The 18918-nt window shown below is 38.3% G+C and overlaps 1 protein-coding gene across 6 annotated transcripts in view; it reads right to left on the reverse strand.

Annotated features, from left to right (window-relative positions):
* Positions 1-18918, reverse strand: part of LOC128147873 (BEN domain-containing protein 5) — a 980343-nt gene that overhangs the window by 582605 nt on the left and 378820 nt on the right. The gene's annotated exons all lie outside the window — the stretch shown is intronic.

Here is an 18918-nt window from a genome sequence, read left to right on the forward strand (position 1 = left end):
AGGACATCTTTATATTTTTATTATCCTTAATAGTCAGGGGATATATCGACACCTAGCCGATGAATGGAGGAAAAGATAAATTCCTCAGGTGAAAAAAAAAACAAACCCAAAAACCCAAACAAAAAACTTCAGGTATAGAAAATGACCTGGTCCTAAATTAGAAAGCAAAGGAGAAAAGGGTATTTGGTCCTGTTCCAAATTGGATTGCTGCCCTCCTCGAGAGTTCTGGCTTATCTGACAAGATAAAAATGAATATACATGATGGTAAATAATTATAATAGAGACATTTATGTCATTGTTATCAAGCTGGAATCTGTTTGAGGAATAACAAATGTCTGCCTGCCATCTTTCACCCAACTTCAATTATTCTGTTATTTCTCAATAGAAATGAGTAATATTTCAGAGGTGGGTCAAAAACTTGTTCTATGGACTCGAGATGTTCAATATTTCTGTTTGTACTCTTTCTTCATTTTGTAGAAGGATTTTCTAGCTTTATTTAGACAGGAGATTCTCTAGTCGTGCCACGCACTTGTAATTTGATGTAACTAACTTGCCAGTCATGTTTGGCAACAAAACACTATGGTCCTGCAGACTCTAACTGATTCAATTACACGACATTATAAACAGGTCTCGTCTAATGATTGGAGCAGATCTCAGCTAAACTAGGATCATGGTGAGGGAAAAACACAATAAGATTTACAGACATAGCAGCAGTAATGTGCCTCTTTGTAATAGTTCCGAGAAGCTGGTCTACTGCAGAGCATCAGTTTTGGCCTTTCATTGCTAATATGAGATAGAGGACAAAACCCTCTCATTATGCAGAAGTACGTGTTTGCCAATTAGCAGCAATTAAGAAGTCTGATCAGCAAGACTTAGGTTCTACAATGAGAAACAGAAAGGAATTGAGATGTTCTTGAAAAAGTACAATAAAGAGCCAGTAATGCAGTTAATTAGACTTGAAATATGAATTTATTTGCCCCTTTTATTGCCCTGGTTCTTGAATTCAAGGCTTCAAGAATTTACTTCAGCATTTTTGGTTAAATAAGACACTTGCTTATCACTAAGATCTGAAAATTATTTTTAAGCCACAAATATGAAGGATAGAAAAACAATTCTTTTCTTTTTTTTTTTTTTTAAAGTATCAGTAGGGGGAAAATGCCACCAGCAGTCTGCACGCAGTACCCTAACCTAATAGGTTTCTCCAGTATCTTAACATATTTCTATCATTCACCCTTACTCTGGAGTGCTATAGGACATCCCTCATTTGATCTCAAATCAAGCAGATGATATGGCAGTGGGTAAATGTATTCTAGCTCCCAGTCCTCTAACCGTAATGCAAGTTTAAACAGTATGTTGCTGAGTTGTTGAACTTTATTTGTTTCCAAATTAGCATGGGAGAAATAATAGAGGACAAGCCTCACTCTATGCTATAAAAATTTCATGTAAAATGAGACCAATAGGAGGAAATTCAGGATTTTAGAAAGGCTAATGCTAATTGAAATTCATCTGCTGAGAGTTAATGTTTAAATGACACATAGTTCTCCTTGGTTCAATAACTTTCTACTTTTAAGCAAGTTGAAGACAACTTTGTTAATGTATTAAAGGCACTTTTGATATTTCATTCCCTTTCCCCTTCATTATAGAAGCTAAGCATCTGTTTTATTATCCACTTTGACACATCACTTTATGGCTGCATTTGGCTATTATGGCTAATCTTGATGTCTAGGACATCTGGTATTGACATTTCACTATCTGGTGTCTGCCACAACAGCAGAAACCATCCTCAGTTCCTAGGTTTAAATTCACCCTCTCAGGGCAGAAAGTGCCCAAACTCTTAATTCAAACCATATCTTCCAAAAATAATTATAATAGTACTCCTGTCACTGCTAATCTATTTTTATCTCTCCTAGCACTTTGTCACTACTAATCTATTTGTGAGTCATATAGAGAAAGAGAGTTAGTGTTTAGATACCAACAACACATCTTTACACACAGGAGTCTAATCAGATTGAGATCTTATCGGGGAATTAAAGAAAAAAAAGAAAAAAGGGAAAGAAAAAGAAAGAAAAGAGACACAGTGCTAGATATCACCAACTGAGTTTTTGATAACGAAAAGACATTGCTCAGTTCTTGAATTAACCTTTGTGTCCTAGACGCACTATTGTTTACTCTTTCCCTTTTTTGTTCTATGCCTTCTGGAAAAGGACACCCACACACTGTGGCAGCAGCTGCTCCTATTAATTTAAAGCTATTACAAAAATTAAAATTAAACCCAATTACTTTGGCTGGTTTATAGCCGGGGAACGGCTTAGTCTGATTGTTCCCTCTGGTTATGGACAAAAACAATATTCCTACCTACAGGCAGCTGCCAGTGGAATACTAATGCATCTAGGGCCTGGCAGGGACAGATTCAGAATGCAGAGTCTAACTGCATTTCTTACTAGAGAAAAATATCTTATCATGGATCTGCAGAAATGCACCAACTTCTTACACTGTAAGTCACAATGAAGCTGATTTGCAGTTAGAGGTAGGAAAGCAAAATGATGGTAGAAAGCTTAATGCTCAGATTTGTCATTTTGCATTTCCAGGCAGCTCACACTAAGAAATGCACCCTGCTAATTGATACACAACTGCCTGGATTTCAGCACTTCTGAATGGTTATTTAAAGGAGAACCACCCCAATTCTAAGTACAGCCACAGAGAATAACATGCAAGCGACTGATTTCCAGTCTGATTTTAGAAATGTATTTGCAGAAACGAAGCTTGATATTTTACATCATTTTGAAACAAATTCAGACTGCCTAGTCTTAAAGATAAATGCAAAATTCTTTCTGTCAAAGGAAGAAGGAAGTACAGAAACAAAGATCTTCTCTCTCTTTTGACTCTCATAGTTCAGTGCCAGTCAAAGGCTTGAGCCAGTGGATTTGAGCGTCTTCTCCTATCTGACAAGGTAGCACACCCAACCCAGCAGGTTTGCTACTCCAAGTATGAATGTACGTGTGCTTGTCTGTTCCTATATGTTTGCTACGTTGCAGTCTGGAGTCAGGACATTTACCCTGTTTCAGTAGCATTCAATAAGCAGCCAAATTTATAAGTTTACAAAAAAAAAAAAAAATTAGAGGCCTCATTCAGTCTCAAAAACCTGATAACTTCAGAGGTCCCAGGGTATTACTCTCTGCTACTACAACAGGCAGTGAGGGATATAACTGGGCTTTGAGAATTTTATCCTAACTATACTTCTATTTGGAATGTAATTTTTATTTCAACTCTAATAATTTTGATCTTAAAGGCAAACTTTATTATCTGTTCTGCCTTTTTTTTTTCTCTGCTACCTTATTTCCCTTTGAAAATTGGGACTTAATCAAGACTTTGGGGAACAAACACTGGGGGGTGGTGGGGGTGCTGCTGTGTGGCATCTGTTCTTCAAGTTTTAAACACATAAGGGTGCTAATCAAATCCTTTTGTGGTACCGAAACACAAATAATTAGAAAATAACAATCTTTGGAGCGATTTTCCCCCCCTGTTGCATGACCAAAGCAGGGAGCTCTTGCCCAGCCAAATTCCCAATGACTTTAATGAGCAGCCTAAACAGTCTTTGGACCGCTTTTAATATGGCACTCGTGAAGTAATTATTCAGTTCCTTGCCTCTACAGGATTGGGTTAGACATATCACAGTCAGTAGACTTCAAAGTAAAATGATGATCTTTGGAGGAAAAACAAAAAGCTGCAGGTGCTGTAAAAGATCAATAGCCAAAAGAAAAATTAAGTGATCTGACTGACTTGTAGAGAAATGCTCAAGTGAATCTGATTGCAATGTAGCATTAGCTGTGGTGACACACTGTGGTGATCATTTTCAATTGCCATCAATTTGCAGATGTGGGGATACAACTTAAAAATTTTACAAATTTCTGAGCTTGCGTATATAATTCGAAGGGGTGTGCCTGAGTCACAATCTCAGAGGAAATTACGGCTAAATTTTAAACACATTTGAAGCTCAAAACCCAATTCCAATTCAACTTTAGAAAACAACCTTCCGGTATTTATTGACGCTACCCAAAATACTAGATCTAGCTGCTACTTCTGAGTGTTCAAATTTTATTCTTAGAGCTGGATGTCCCTATTTATTAACTGCAAGAAATCCAACCAGCTCTGGAGAAAATATAAGGATGTTAATCATGCACTGCAAACTCCTCTTCTGGGAGGCAGCCCTTTCAAATTGAAGGCCTTACTGACTTGTTTCTCTGTTAGTCTAAGCCGTTATTTTTCTTCTTGCTTATTCTTGTTGACAAGTAGAGCTGACCATCTTCAAAATTCTTAGCTTACTTGTGACAAAATGAGTTTGTAGGGTTTTTTTCTTGCACATAATTTTATATTTGATTCACAGAGCATGGAGTGACAGTGAATATGTCAGATGGTGTTAAATATTTTTTATGGATAACTGAATGGGTTTTGGCACAGCTAACTCAGTTTCAGACACTGCAAAATAAGTCCTGCTTTTATTCTTGCTAATATGTATTAGAATGTTGTCCAAATATTTTTATAATTTTTAGCAGTCTACTAGGCACCTTACGGTTTTCCACCTCTACCAATACCTGGTTTCTTCTTCTTAACTATAAAAATCAAAATACTGTGTAATTTAATGGCTTTCAAAAAAATCAAGAAATCTACACATTAAGCGTACAGCTTTCAAGGGTTAATGTTAATTGAAATAATTAAGGAATCTCTGTAAAGACTACTAGGGAATTCAAATAACAGTGAACTGTACAAAGATTGCTTGTAAACTGTCTGCATTCTTTACAACTTCAAGAAGGAAAACACTGAGTTTTTACTATTTTTTTCTCTAAAACCTAATTAGATAATTAAGCAATGAGAAGGCACATTTAATTTTTTTTGAGAATTTCTGCATTTTAAATGTTTGTAATAAACATGGTAAAACTTCATCAGTACTGGGTACCTGCATCAGTGCTAGTCTAACCTGGCATACTTTTGTTTTATGAGACCTGCACATCAGACGAATCAGACCCATCAGCTGATACTAAGATAGCAAAAATATCCTGAAAGTACATTACTATTGTTTTAGAACTTGAAAGCCAAAACCTAGAAACCAATTTGCACGAGCAATTGTTATAAGAATAATTCCCCACATTTCATATGTGCTTGGATACATTCAGGGGGAACTTGCTAAAAAAGGTTTTTAACAAAACTGAATCTTCAACATAGTGAAGTGTTCTGACAAGGAAAATTTAGTGGTGAGGAGAAACAATAAATAGAAAATAGCAGTAGGAAATGTCCTTTGTCCTGTGTTTGCAGAATGCCTTACAGAAATTTGGTCCTTGCCCACAGGCCAATCTTCTAGGTCCTACGATAATACCAATAACAAAAACATAATGACACCATGCCACCTAAAACCAGAGGCAACCAGTGGAAGTCATTATTCCTAAAAGTGACAAGAAATGCTGAGGAAAGGGTGTACCATGTGGGAAGCACAGTGAAGCACTATTGAATGGTCCCTACTAGCAGATCGTGATTATGAGATAGAAAGCAATGCTGAAAACCTCTTCCTAGGTTCTGCTGGCAAAAATGAAATCAGCATCCTTCAATTCACCGGAATAAGCATAATGTTATGAAGGAGAGGGCTGCTAAATTATGGGATGGCAAGAAATAATTTTTAAAATGACGGAATTACTTTTAAAGCAGCTTCATATCAGACAGGGCAACACTGCATCCCCCAAATGAAGAGAAGTATTGTTTCAGGCTGTCCAAACCTCAGTATGGGTTTGTGGGAGGAGGTTCCCTTCAGTATCATCCATCACTCATTCACCTATCTCCCCTAAATGTAAAACGTGTTCACAAAGGTCCACATTTGGCACAGTACCCTCTCTTGACAAAACACTTTAATATGTCTTAGGGGAGCTGTCAGCTGGTAGCGAAATCCAAAATCTTTTGCCAGCAGCAGGTACAAGTGGGGTGTCCAGTGGACAAGCAGCAGATTTATCTTTTCTTCCTCCTGCCTACCATTATAACCAAAGCTATACTCCTTCCTCCATCTTTTGTTTATTCTGTCCAGTTGCTAAAGGTCATACTGCAGTGACTTTCCTCTGAAGCAGCAGTTCCAATACTGCAATTATTCTACAGAAACTCTCTTTTAAACTGCAGGGATAATGAATGGTGCTGATTTTTTCTGCTGTCAAAATATGATTTGCCTACTGACCACACGTGTTCCAGCCATGTATTGCTTCACTAGCAATATCTCTATGCAGTGCTTGGAAAGGAAAGAAGAGAGGGAGGAAAGCTGACTTTCCACAAAAATATTACAACAAGAAAAGAAAACAGTAAAGTTAGCCATACATGCATTGTGATTCTCTAAAGACATCATGAATGCAAGAGAAGGATGCAGGAGCCAGCATTTCTGTCCTGAAATGCAGCTACTGGGGAAAAAAACAAGCACGAGGTCAAAAAAAAATTTTTTTTTAAAAATACTTAAATTGGCAAATGAGAAATTGTTATAAGAAGCACTGGGTAAGGTAAGGAAAGAGAGAGAAAATATCATCTCAGAATGCTGCACCGCTGCAGTTCCAAAGTTTGAAACATGCAGAAAAGAAACACAAGGGGTTTTAGGAGCGATTGAGAAAGAGTAGCCACAAATGCTGCTAAAGAAGTGGAGAGATTTAAAAGAATTAAGTCAGCATGAATAATGTTGTACTAGAAAAAGGTGAGGACAAGAAACACTCCACCTCAGCATACAAATCTGAAAACCACATAGCAATGCTTGTCCTGGCTTTGACCTATACCAGACTCTCTAGCCATAAAAGAACAAGTCTACTGACAACTTCAGAAGACAATTTGAATATACTGACATCAGGGAGAAAATAAGCGTATACAAAACAGAAGAAAAGATATCACTGCCCGGATCAGAAAGAAAGAAGGGTTAGGAGACTGCAAGAACGAAACAAGACTGGCACACCAGAAGCATACCAGCTTCAAATTGGCCAGAAACAAGGTAATAGAATGACTTAGAATAAACGACCTTTTAGGCCTTTCCCTTATCTACTATCTGTGAAAAAAAAAACCCATGCTTGAGAGAATTGTGTACTGGACAAATTTTAGAAAAGGTTGCTTAGTGAGAAATAGTCTATTCCTATTCAGAATCTCTTTAAAATATGTTTATTTCAATCAGATTTTTCTCCAACAGCCAGATCAAAGGAATTCCAAAGACTTTCATTAAACAATTTACCCATTAACATAGTATTTTAATGTCTTCACATCCAAATTCAGCATTTTACTCCATTATTCTTTCCTGTCTCCACTATAATCTGACATACAATCCCTCCAGATTATGTTGACTGGAAAACACATACTTACAGGATCATACAGGCTATAAAACTCAGTCCTTGCAATGTTTAGAGCACATGTTGGCCTGGGAATGAGGGACCAACCTCAATCCCAAATTCAGGTCCCTGAACTGCACTACCAGTAGACCACTGGGTCAGCTCTAATAGCCTCTTAGCCTCAATTACCTAATTAGCCTTTTCTGCACTCTCCTCTTCTCCCTTTCCCATCTGTTCATCTATTCCCACCACTCCCTGTTCTTCTGCAAGAATAATTTTTAAAATCTATGTTAACTTCATTTAGGTTAGTCTCAGGTGACTTCTCCTCTATGCAAGAATAATTTATCAGTCTCATAAGAGCCCCAACTTGAGGAAGTATTTCAGTAACATCTGAATTCTGAAATCCATGTTTAAAATGTTGATGATTTCACAGTCTAAATACAAAGTTGAGATTGTTCATTTACGTCATTTTGATGTGAATTTTAACTAACTACCAGAGGAAGGAGAATGGATATAAAATAGATTTTTACCAGTTGTAGCTTGGTTGATACTGAGCTGTCCTTGGTGAGATCTGAAACCCCCTGGAAGCCTTAGCCTTCCCAACTTATATTATTCCTGATAAAGATCAGAGCATCTCTGATAGTAAATGATGTATGAGCAGGATAAAAACAAAAGAAACCAGGAAATTGTCATCATGGATCAGACTTTGTTAGCTGGGCAAACTTATCCATAATATTATGCTTTATCCTATCGTCTGTCTCCACGCAATGAAGACTGAGCTCAGTAATTCATTTTTAATGTCCCATTTCTTACGCCTTCTAGCACCTTGTTCACTTTTTCTACTGTAACAGCATCTCAGATGGCTTCTGTTATGGAACTGCCAACAGCAATGTTCAGTTTTTTTCCCTTCAGTTAGAGGATAATATTTTTGTGTGGTTTTCTCCACATATTAACTTCTCATTTATGAGGACTGAACCTTCTTTATCCGAGTAACTTGTTTGGAACACTCAGAAGTTTCTAACAGTGTGCTACAGGCTTAAATTACTTAAACAATTACATTATTTGTAGGTGTTGCCACCTAATCCTTCACCTCTCTCCCTAGATCATAATTATATTTAGCATAGGAGCTGATAGGTTAACTTTAAGAAACGCAGCTGCTAGCCTTTTACCGTGATGAAAACTGACCACTGAGCCCTCTGCCTTTTTGTTTCCTTGTCGGTTTTTGATCTATGATGATACTTGCCCTGTCACCATATGTGACTACTTAGCCTTTGTAGCAGTGTCTTGTGACAGACTTTGTCACAACCTTTTAAAAAGTCAAAATACATTATATGTCAGGCAGCTTGCCTCATAAGCCTGGTAGCTGAAACCTAAAGGTGAGGAAACATTCCCAGGAATTCCCAAGGGGAAAGTGCACCTTGGCATCCAATGGCATCAAAGGGAGATAAACAGAAAGGACTGGTGGGCAAGCCAGAAACACATTTGGCACGTAGTGCAATTATATTTTTGAAGGACATTTCTGTTACAAAGGGAGTTACTTCATTACATGGAGAAAACGTAGGGAAGTCTAGGTCAACAAACTCTGTCCAAGTGAGTCAATCCAGGAGGAGCATTTAGCACCAAAATACAAAAAAAAAGAAAAGAAAAGAAAAAAAAGAGACTTGAGTTAAAGCCTTTTGCAAGATGTGTGAGTACCAGAAGCTGCTTAAGCCTCTCCTATGAACTGAGAGCCTGCGCCTGGTTCTCAGCACTGTGCTTACTCTTCCAAGGGCTGAAACAACAAAACTTGTTGGCAGAGGGGTGGGAGCTAATGGGAACGGTGGGTGAGAGCACCACAGGCTGCAGAGCACCTTGAGTCATGGCTAGCAGAAGCACTATGCGTGGCTAGAGGGAAACATATGGCTGGAAAAGTGAAGAGCAGCTAACAAAAATGGATCGCGTCGGGTTAGCATAGCCTCAGTTTGGCTTTGCTACCCAGCAAGACTTGCTAATCTCAAACTGTGAATGAAAGTAGGTGAAAGCAACCTAGTGGCCTTGCTAGACGAAAAGACTACTGTTACAATCGTACCTCGGGAATTGGTTATTGTTACTCTGAGCTTGTCAGGCTTCTCTTTAGTCCTTTTTATGAAAAAATGGTTTATTCTACCATCTAATTCCCTTTCGTGAGGGGGGAGAATTCTCTCTCAGAGCACCAGTAAGCTCAGGACTGGTTTCTGGGAAAGGGATGATGTCAGCATGTTTGCAATGACCCCCCTAAATTCAAACCTTGCCCTTGCTGCTGTCAATCAATGGGAAAAAGCATTATGTTATCCTTTTTATGCTCCTCTCTTTCCCACGTGGCTGTGACCAGGCATTGTCAGAGGCACGGCACAGGGCTAGAGGGACTTTTGGTCTGATCCAGTATGGTCATTCCTAGTTCCTTTTATGGGCACATTCACAGACTTCTAAGCAATGTAGTGAGACATGATTTTTCTTTGCTGAAACTGTTCTCATTAAAGTCTTTCACATCACGATCTTCCAGGTGTTTTATTATTCCCTTTTAAATTCCTATTTCGACCATTTGCAATGTGCAGATGTAATGCTTACTGGTCTAAATATAGGATAAACCCCAGATACTTGCCAACCCTCTGGAACAGAACTAGGTTTTAATGAGAGTGCACATCTTTGTTAGCAGTTCAGCTAATTCATTCCTAAGCTTCTCCAGAATTCTTTTATACATAAATCATGTGGGGCTGATGATTTACTGCTTTTTAATTAATCAATTTGCCCCATCTTCTCAATCTCTGATAGTGCCTCATCTTTATTCCCAGAAAAGAGCAGGTCTAAGATAGGTACCTCCAAAACCTTGTTTGCTATAAAGACTGATTTATGACATAGAACCACCTGATGTCTTTGCATGAAAGCACATAATTTTAAAACTTGTACAAGATGCGACAATGTGAGGGCAAATAATTTAAATTCAGCATTGCAAACTTTTTATTTTTTCCCCAGGCTACACATCTTGCACATACACAAGTTTTATTCTCCGTTCTCCTCCGTGAGTTCCTTCATATTGCCTCCTTCCCCCTTTCTCTGTTAAAAAACAACTTTATGACATCCCCTTATGCTTGAGAGTGTTGCAGAGTAACTGCTTCCAAGCATGTTCGCATTTCTCCTGCTACAGGGAGAGTCTGTAGGTCTCCCATTTATTCCCAATACCAGCACGTGGCCAGGTGTTAGCAATAGCAATACTGCATTTCCAGGGCTAAACTTGCATTGTGCTGTGCAGACCTGCCTTTTGTGTCCTTCATTTGTCCCTTTCAGAGACAGCACTCATAGCTATCATGTTAAACACAGAGAGAGGAAAAAAAAGAGAAGCCTGAAAGGAAAAGTCTCAGTTTTCTTAGCTAAAAGGGGAACGACAAATGTGGCAAGCCCTTCTTTTGAAAGATGAAAGAGAATGCACTTGTGCAACAGGACTTCAATACTCTGGCTCACAGACCAAGAGCTACTGGCTTTGCATACACCCTGGCCCCCCAACTCTGACACATGCTGATCTCGATCCCTCTCCCCACTGTGTCCAGCTCCAAAAAGAAAATACGTAGATGGCCACCTACGCATTAGAATTCTTATTTTAATGGGGGGGGGGGAATTCAAAGATTTTCTTGTTACTTAAATTCTTTGCTATCTTTTTCACAGTGGTCTTCTTGCCAGCTGATACTGGTTCAGAAATAACCTATGCAGGCTTTCTTCCCCAGGTAATAGAGATGAACCCAATGCAAAGGTGTTGGCCTCAGTCTACAGGGGAAATAAAACACAATTCCCTCCTTCTTTCGTTTCAAACATTCCTAGTTGCTGGCCCACAGAGTAGTATTGATCTAAGAAGAGACTAAGTATCCTGCCCTCTCGGTCGCTTCTTATTTACAGTACACATGGAAACATGCAAGCAGAGGGAAAAAGCTAGGAGCAGAGGGACCAGGCAGCCAGAAGCAATTGTACACACATGGGATTTCTCATCCTAAACACAAAGTTAAAAAAAATGAGATGCTGCAATGGTTGGTGCTGTTGAAGACAGGAGAAAATGAAAAATGGTATGTGTTGCACTAATCTTGTTTTTCCAAACTGTATGCGTGATATCAACCAGGCCACTCCAATTTTTCACAATAATAGTTCCAGCATCATTTTTCTTGATAGCCCTTTAAAAAAATATTCATTTTAGGAAAAGTCTGTGGCTTGGGTTTTTTTCTCTACCTGAACAGTGTCACAAAATGGAGCAACTGCAATCCTTATGCATATTTTAAAGTACTCTCCCATTTCACCATGCTGAGTTTGTTTAGACTACAAGAGCATTACCTCCTTTACCCTCTTCTGCAATATAACTAGACATGATGGTGAGGGGAAGGGAAACGTAGGATACATTTTGTTAAATTACACAAAGTTTTATTTAGCCTTGAAAGACTCTTCACATTCTCTTGCTGCTAAAGGTAATGACAGAGTTCTAGACACTTTCCTTCCGCTTTAGACTGTTATAAAACATAGTGAGAGAATGTACACACTGCTCACAGGTCAGCAAGGAGGCTGATACACTGTGAGAGTATGGTATGAACTGTAAATGCAACGTGACTCACAATATGCAAGTCAGTGATCACTAATGCAGTGCAGAACTTTATGTGTTGCCAACAAAAGTATTTTTTCTGTGCTGTCAGGAAATGTAATCAGCTTAAACAAAAGGAGACCCTCCCTCCTCTTCGCCTCTCAAAGATTCTCTGAGCCAAATCTTCAGCAAAATCTGGGAAGAGGTATGGAGATTTATAGCAGGTAGTTTGAGCTCCAAGTGATATATATGTGCCTACAAAAACTATGCCTTCAGTGATTTCTAGGCACACACTGTAAGGCTGCAGAGAGGCTACTCTTAAAATCACTGTTCAAATGTTTGGATTTCCAGAGCCTAATCAATGAGATTATCTAAGCAGATGCTTCACTAGTTGCTAGCCCAGGCCCATAATCACATATTCCTAATACTGTGAAATAAGTGTGATGCCATAAGACTTCAGATGAGGAAAAAGTGGGCAGACAAAACCCTTAGGTCAAAGTCTCTGATGATAAGATTAAGAAAAGGAAATACAGAAAAGATCCCAAGAAGTTGGGACAGCCTTCTGTGTTTCTCAATATTTCCTACGCTGATAAGAACTAACAACACTAAAATGTAAGTTAAATATCAAGTCATGCATAAAAGGCTTCAGTGCAAACTCTATGTAAAACAAAATACTATCAATTCTATCAGCTTTGTCCTTCTGTTTTGCAAATGAAATATTAGTAGGTAGCAGTAATGCTCCTCAGTTTGTTTCAGGCTTTTACACTGCTATTGCCATCAGCATGTTAGACCACTCTGCATGCAAAACATTAACCTACAGAGAAGCCAGTAGGACTATCATGGCATTTTACTTTTATTTGAGTTAAGGTTTCCAGAGGATTATTTTACATGAGTCCCAGGAACTCATCTGTTTCACATCTCTGAAAGTTTGGCCCAAGTACCAACTTCCATTTTAGACAAGTAAGGCTTTGTAGGACTAGCACTCATGTTAAAAATAAGAGTCTATACTGCAATAAAGCTGAGATATTGAAACAAAGCATCTAAAAATCTTGCAAATAGTGTCAAGAAGCAGTAATATTTATGCTCAGATAAATAAAAAGGCAGGTGCAAATAAGAGAAAGCAACATATGGGATACAAAAAGTTTTATAAGCAAATTGTCTTTAAAATGCTCCATATACTGTGTATTTCCAGGAGAATGACAGGACATTTGTCAATACACTTGCAGGAAATGTTTCTAAGAGTACTTGACATGTAATTTATACAGCTATCAAGTTAAACACACAAATGGTGAAAATGTAGGTTGTAATAACCTTAAATATTTAAAGGCTTTCAAGCAGGAATCACAATTTCATATCTGTTGCTTTTTCAGGATATACCACGTACCAAACATTGTCCTTCTGGTCTTTACATGGGACAAGAACGTACTAAGGTGTTATATATACATATACACGTGTGCGCTAGCTATTATGGCTAGCATTTTAGGAAATTTAGCCATGTAATACTGAAGGTAAGATAAAAGGTAAGGTATTTTCTCTGTAATAACAGGGAAAATTTGATACACATACACATGCACTTAATTAAAAGAATTACATCAAGCTATTACTTAGCATACTGTTAAAAAATGGTTTGAAATGTTTGTAGACTTCGCATCAATCTCATTTTGCCTACAGTTGTACATAGCTTAGCTTTAAGCAGATGCACAGTCCTGCTGAACATGAACCACAGTTTTAAATAGGATTCATAAATTAGGTTTAAGCATTAACAGACAGGAAGGTAGATGCCATTTCCTATTCCATGAATGACTATAAAAATTTAAGCATGGGGAAAAATATATACTGAAAGGTCTTAAAAGTTAACAGCTAGCTTTAAAAAAAGGAAGCCCACATTCTACATTAAAACATATGAAAACAGAAGAACAAAAATTATTTCTATGTATTTTCATACACTATTTATATATATAAAAACATATATATGTATTATTTTAAGCCCCAAACCTCTAAAAATGAAAAGATAAACAAAACAAAAGCTCTTTAAAGATATTTACCTGCATTAGAACAGGAAAAAATATGATAAATGTTATGTCTTATAGCATTTTCAACTGGATGTGATCATGGTCATATTCCTTTCTGAATCCCTGCCTCAGAAACATGGTTCATTAACCATGAGGGCCTGGCAAGTTAAACCATTTACAGCAGATATAATACATGTTCCATACACAGTAATGTTAATGCAGATAATGTGAACCTGCAATATTCCTGCTGTCCAGACCACTGGAGTCTCCCATCAGGAGATGAGAGTGCCTGTTTTGTGTTTGTCCCGTGCTGACTGTAGGATGTGGACACATGTTCTCAAGGGAATGGGGTAAAAGACCAAGCCATTCTCATAACTCAAGCAAACCAAATCTGAACACAACTTTAAATGACAGATCAGTTTGCACAGTTGCTGCTCTCAACCAGTTTCTAGCACTCATTTATTAGAATACAGTATGGCAAATGACAAGACAGGGCTGTCTCGCAGATAGGCAGTTTTTGTACTGGCTATCACTGTTACTATTTTAAAATTACTAGGATTAAATTCAAAACAGACAATATAAATGGATGCATAAAAAACCAAAAGGTATTGTTTTAAATTGAAATTACGAACATTGGAAGGGAAATTAAATGACCTCAGGAATACGCAGGAATAGCACCCACCAACAATAACACAGTGCTGCTGTTTCACAACTATCTGTCCACTGCCTGACTGGCTGAAGGCTCTGATTTGTCAGGTAAATGCACTATAACTCACCATTTACCCCACAAAAACCACTGATGAGCTGAAAGCTGTTGTAACCACACAGTGTTCCAGGATTTGCACAATCAGAGTAAGCTCTTCAAAACTGTGTGGGAGAAATGCGGCAAATCAAAAAATGAAGACCTAAGGAAAGGCTTATAAATGCAACATTTCATACTTCCTGAAAAATGACACAACCAGATCTCTTCTCTCTGACAGTTGCCTGAGAGAGAGCTAATGGAGCCGGCAAATTCAAGAGAGATAACAAAGGCAGAGTAACATTGCCTATTAGAACAACAGATTGAACTGGTAAAAGCAAACAAGTCCAGACAGAAAAGCTCATGGGCCCTAAAGCTTTCTGCTTTTCCCAACTCAACCAGTTCATTTTTTATAAAATATATTACCTTTAACCCATATCCATTTCATGACTGAGCACACTTGTTACAGGTTAGCTATGCCTGTGATTCCTTTTCAGTCTCTCCCAAGCAAACACTTCTAAATGACTCGTCTTACATCTCCGCTTTTCCCAGAGTCGTGTCTCATGATTTCCTCCCACGACCGTAACACATTGCATCAGCAAAAAAAGCAAAAACCTACCACGGACTTCCTTTTGGAAGCCATGGCCATAAGAGAAGTGAAATGATTTAGAACAGCATCCTAAAATCAGAAATGTTATTTATTTACTTGACCCTCACAATCAGAGTAAAGACCTTATGTGTACCTTAAAACATGGCATATCCCCTAAATTGTTAGGGCACATTCCTCAGTCTTTGTTCACTTTGGGACTAGTGCTGGTTTGGATCTGAAGATTTTGGCTCTCACTTCCCTCTCCTGAGCTGCAAGAGGAATACTTGAAACACCTCGCAAAATCATCCATGCAGTTTTTTTCCCCCTTGAAGGCAGAACATTACTGGCTAGCCAGACGACCAGGGAAACATTAACATAAAGCTTATAATTGACACTTGTACTGACAGAGACCGGTGATTGGCATACCCGACGTCAGTACGCGCAGGCATCACTAAGTAATATATTAAGCCAACCTAAACAAACCGAAGTTTATATAATAGTAGTAAAATTAAAGACCTCTTTTCTATTTTCCACTGTGTCTGGCAGCCTTGTACCCTGCAAATACTTACATATTAGCATTTAAATATTTTTATTCCATCTCAGAGAATGATGCTGCTTCTATCAATACCTTGCTGTATCTTACAAGCCTTTTAAGACCAGTTTCAGGCATGTAAAGAATAATGAAAAGTTCAGAAATTTATTTTGATTTCCTGCAATATGCTACCCAACAGTTTTCTGTTGTGTTATATGACCTTTCTGCCTAGCTAGTGTTTTGCTATTGATTTTAATTACTCAGTTTAATTTACTGCATGCCAACACAAAGCTGTTTACTCCTACTTGCCAAAATGTTGTCGTAGTCTCCCAGAGGAGGGCAAAATGAGAAAACTGTATATGTTTTACAGTTACATGCTATTCATTATAAAGAATTTAATAGATTCCCTTCATATAAATGTCACCGCTCTCACATGTAGCCACTAAACACACCAAAACAACATACAGAAGGAAAACGCTATGCCAGTCAGAGGAGAAGTAGAATATAAAAGCCTTAATTTATGAAAGGCTTTGACTTGAAGCAGTTTAGATTTTCTGCTTTGCCATTCTTCTCCGAACAAGTGAGAGAGTTAGGACCATATGTTCCCCTTCTGCATAAAAAAGTCATGGACAGAAACAAATAAGTCCTAGAACCACACAATGATTACAGATGCAGGTAAATTCTACCTTGCCCCCGTAATCCAATTGCATGATGAGAAAGAGGGAATGCTAATTTCTGACTACTCTGTGTTCCTCTTCTTGCCTCACATCACAGAAATGAACAGAACAAACCACTTTGTGAGAGGATCCTATAGATATTAGCAGAACGTTCTTTCAAGGGTAATTATGTTGGCATGATAGAAGTTGGCAACACTGGAAGGTGAAGGAAGCTCACTTCTGGCGTAACAGCCCAGTCCTTTTACCCAAGCAGCACACTTATCAGTCCAGTTACTCTGTGGGTAGGCAGCCAGATAGGGATAGGAGGGCTGGAGAAAATCCTGACAAGTCTCTCTGTCTAAGAGATGGCTCTTGCTACAGCTTGGAAAACCTGTTTATAGGTGAATGAAACCTTTTTTTCTTAGGATAGCAAACATTAAAAAAAAAAAGCGATTTCAAAATCTTCATACCAGCTCATGACATTTCTGCTAGACATGCAAATTTACAAAGAAAGGGGTAATTTAGTTCCCATATGTTTATTTTGAAACCTACTTTGATTTTCTTTCTCTGATTCGTAGTCATGGAATCCTATTGTACTGGAAACCTAAAGACCAAAGAAATTGCCCCAACTTCCTCCACTAAGGCATGAGAATGGCTTTTGGTGCATTTTATCATCGTCAATTGAAGGTGTGCATTATACTGATTAAGTTTCATGGTTTCTAAACACCAGTTTACCTACTAGCTCTTTGATTTCCACTATATTTAAAAAATAGGACAATATGATGATAGTACTGTATTATAAAAGCTTCACCAACTTTGCTCAATTGTAGAGTGCTCTTGAAGAATGATAAGTTCTTTGGACGAAGTTGAATATCAAGATGATACATGCTAAGAATATGAAAATTCTCTGTTTGAGTATCTTGTTTACAGTGTGAGAGTAAAACTCCTGCAGAACCTTTGAAAATTGTCTTTTGAATTAAGAAAAAAAGGTTGAAAAATACTAAAACCATTAATTTTTCATACTGCTTTGTATTTGCTTACTGTGATTTTATGTTCACCATAATAGCCTTCCAAAATTAGAGATTTTAACCTGAGACTCTCACCACTACAAAGCATTTGTATAAAGTCAAACTCTCAAAACAGCACTTGTTCAAAACCATAATAATTCATGATGAAAATATACATAGCTTAAAAATTTCTTATGACCTTGATGTAAACCATAAACTGAACAAGTCTTCCCTAAAATCTAGGCCTACGTTTGCTCAATGCAGGGACAGATTTTCTTTAAGGCTTCCATAAATCTACCCAGAGTTACAATGAAGCAGGAAAGGTTACCATTACTTTGTTTATCTTCCATTGTACTTTGTATAGCTGAAAGATCAAAGCGTTTTTGTATGGGAGATTCTTCCTTAGAACATTGGCTGCTAGTTTAGAGCTAAATCTACAAAAAATTCTCAAATCTAAATAAAGTGCATCTGCTCCCTGTCCAACACATACAAAAGGTTAGGCATCTCTGAATGCGAGGCAGCAGAAAATGCCAAGGACAGGCAATTTCATCTGCTCTGTTCCTTTACAGTCACAGGATCATAGGATAATTCAGGTTGTAAGGAACCTCAAGAAGTCATCAAATCCAACTTCCTGCTCAAATCGGGGTCAGCTATGAGATCAGACCAGATTGTTCAGAGCTTTATCCGGCCAGGTCTTGAAAAACTCCAGGGACAGAGACTGCACAACCTCTTTAGGCAGCTTTTTCCAACGCTTGACCGTGTTTTAACTATGAGCACAGTAAACTTTGGTGTTGCAAGGAGTTGTCTCTTGCCTTGGAGGATTCACAGCCCTGCACAGTTGAATGGGAATAGAGACTTCCCACTCCAGGCAGAGACTTGGAGACTATTCCTTTCTTCCAACATACAGACACTGGAGGCAGTGGCAATGCCACTTGTTACACATTACGTTAGTAGTTATGTTAGTAGTTAGGTGACTCACCCAGCTTGAAGGAGACCTGTTATGATTTTCACTTCTGCCTAAGAAGTCTCCCTTCAGGGGAGGGACTAACCAGTCAGCTGTTAGCTCAGCTTAGACAGGAAAAGCCTCTGTTCTTATATACATGGTTCCATTTTACATGAAGCGATTAGGAGATTTGTTGGGTGAGAAAGGACTCAGCAGCCCAGTGGAGATCACCTGCACAGGGAGACCTTGGTAAGGTTCTCCTCCAACTACCTTACAAATACTTGTTTTCTGCAAAACCTAGGAAGTCCTCTGTGCTCTGATCACACCCATCAGATCAGGTGTCACAACAGGCTGAAGAATGCCCAATTTACAGATCTTGTCAGGACCCACTGCATAGGACTTGGCTACTGACATTATCATGACTGAAGCATGTACGGACACATCCAGTCCTAGATCTTTAAGCATCCAGGAAATTCAGAAGTCAAAATATAGGATGTTATAGACCACAAATATCTGCAAACTTGCAAAGCTAGACAGCA

This window comes from Harpia harpyja, chromosome 11 (assembly GCF_026419915.1).
Source record: "Harpia harpyja isolate bHarHar1 chromosome 11, bHarHar1 primary haplotype, whole genome shotgun sequence".
NCBI classification, from domain to species: domain Eukaryota; kingdom Metazoa; phylum Chordata; class Aves; order Accipitriformes; family Accipitridae; genus Harpia; species Harpia harpyja.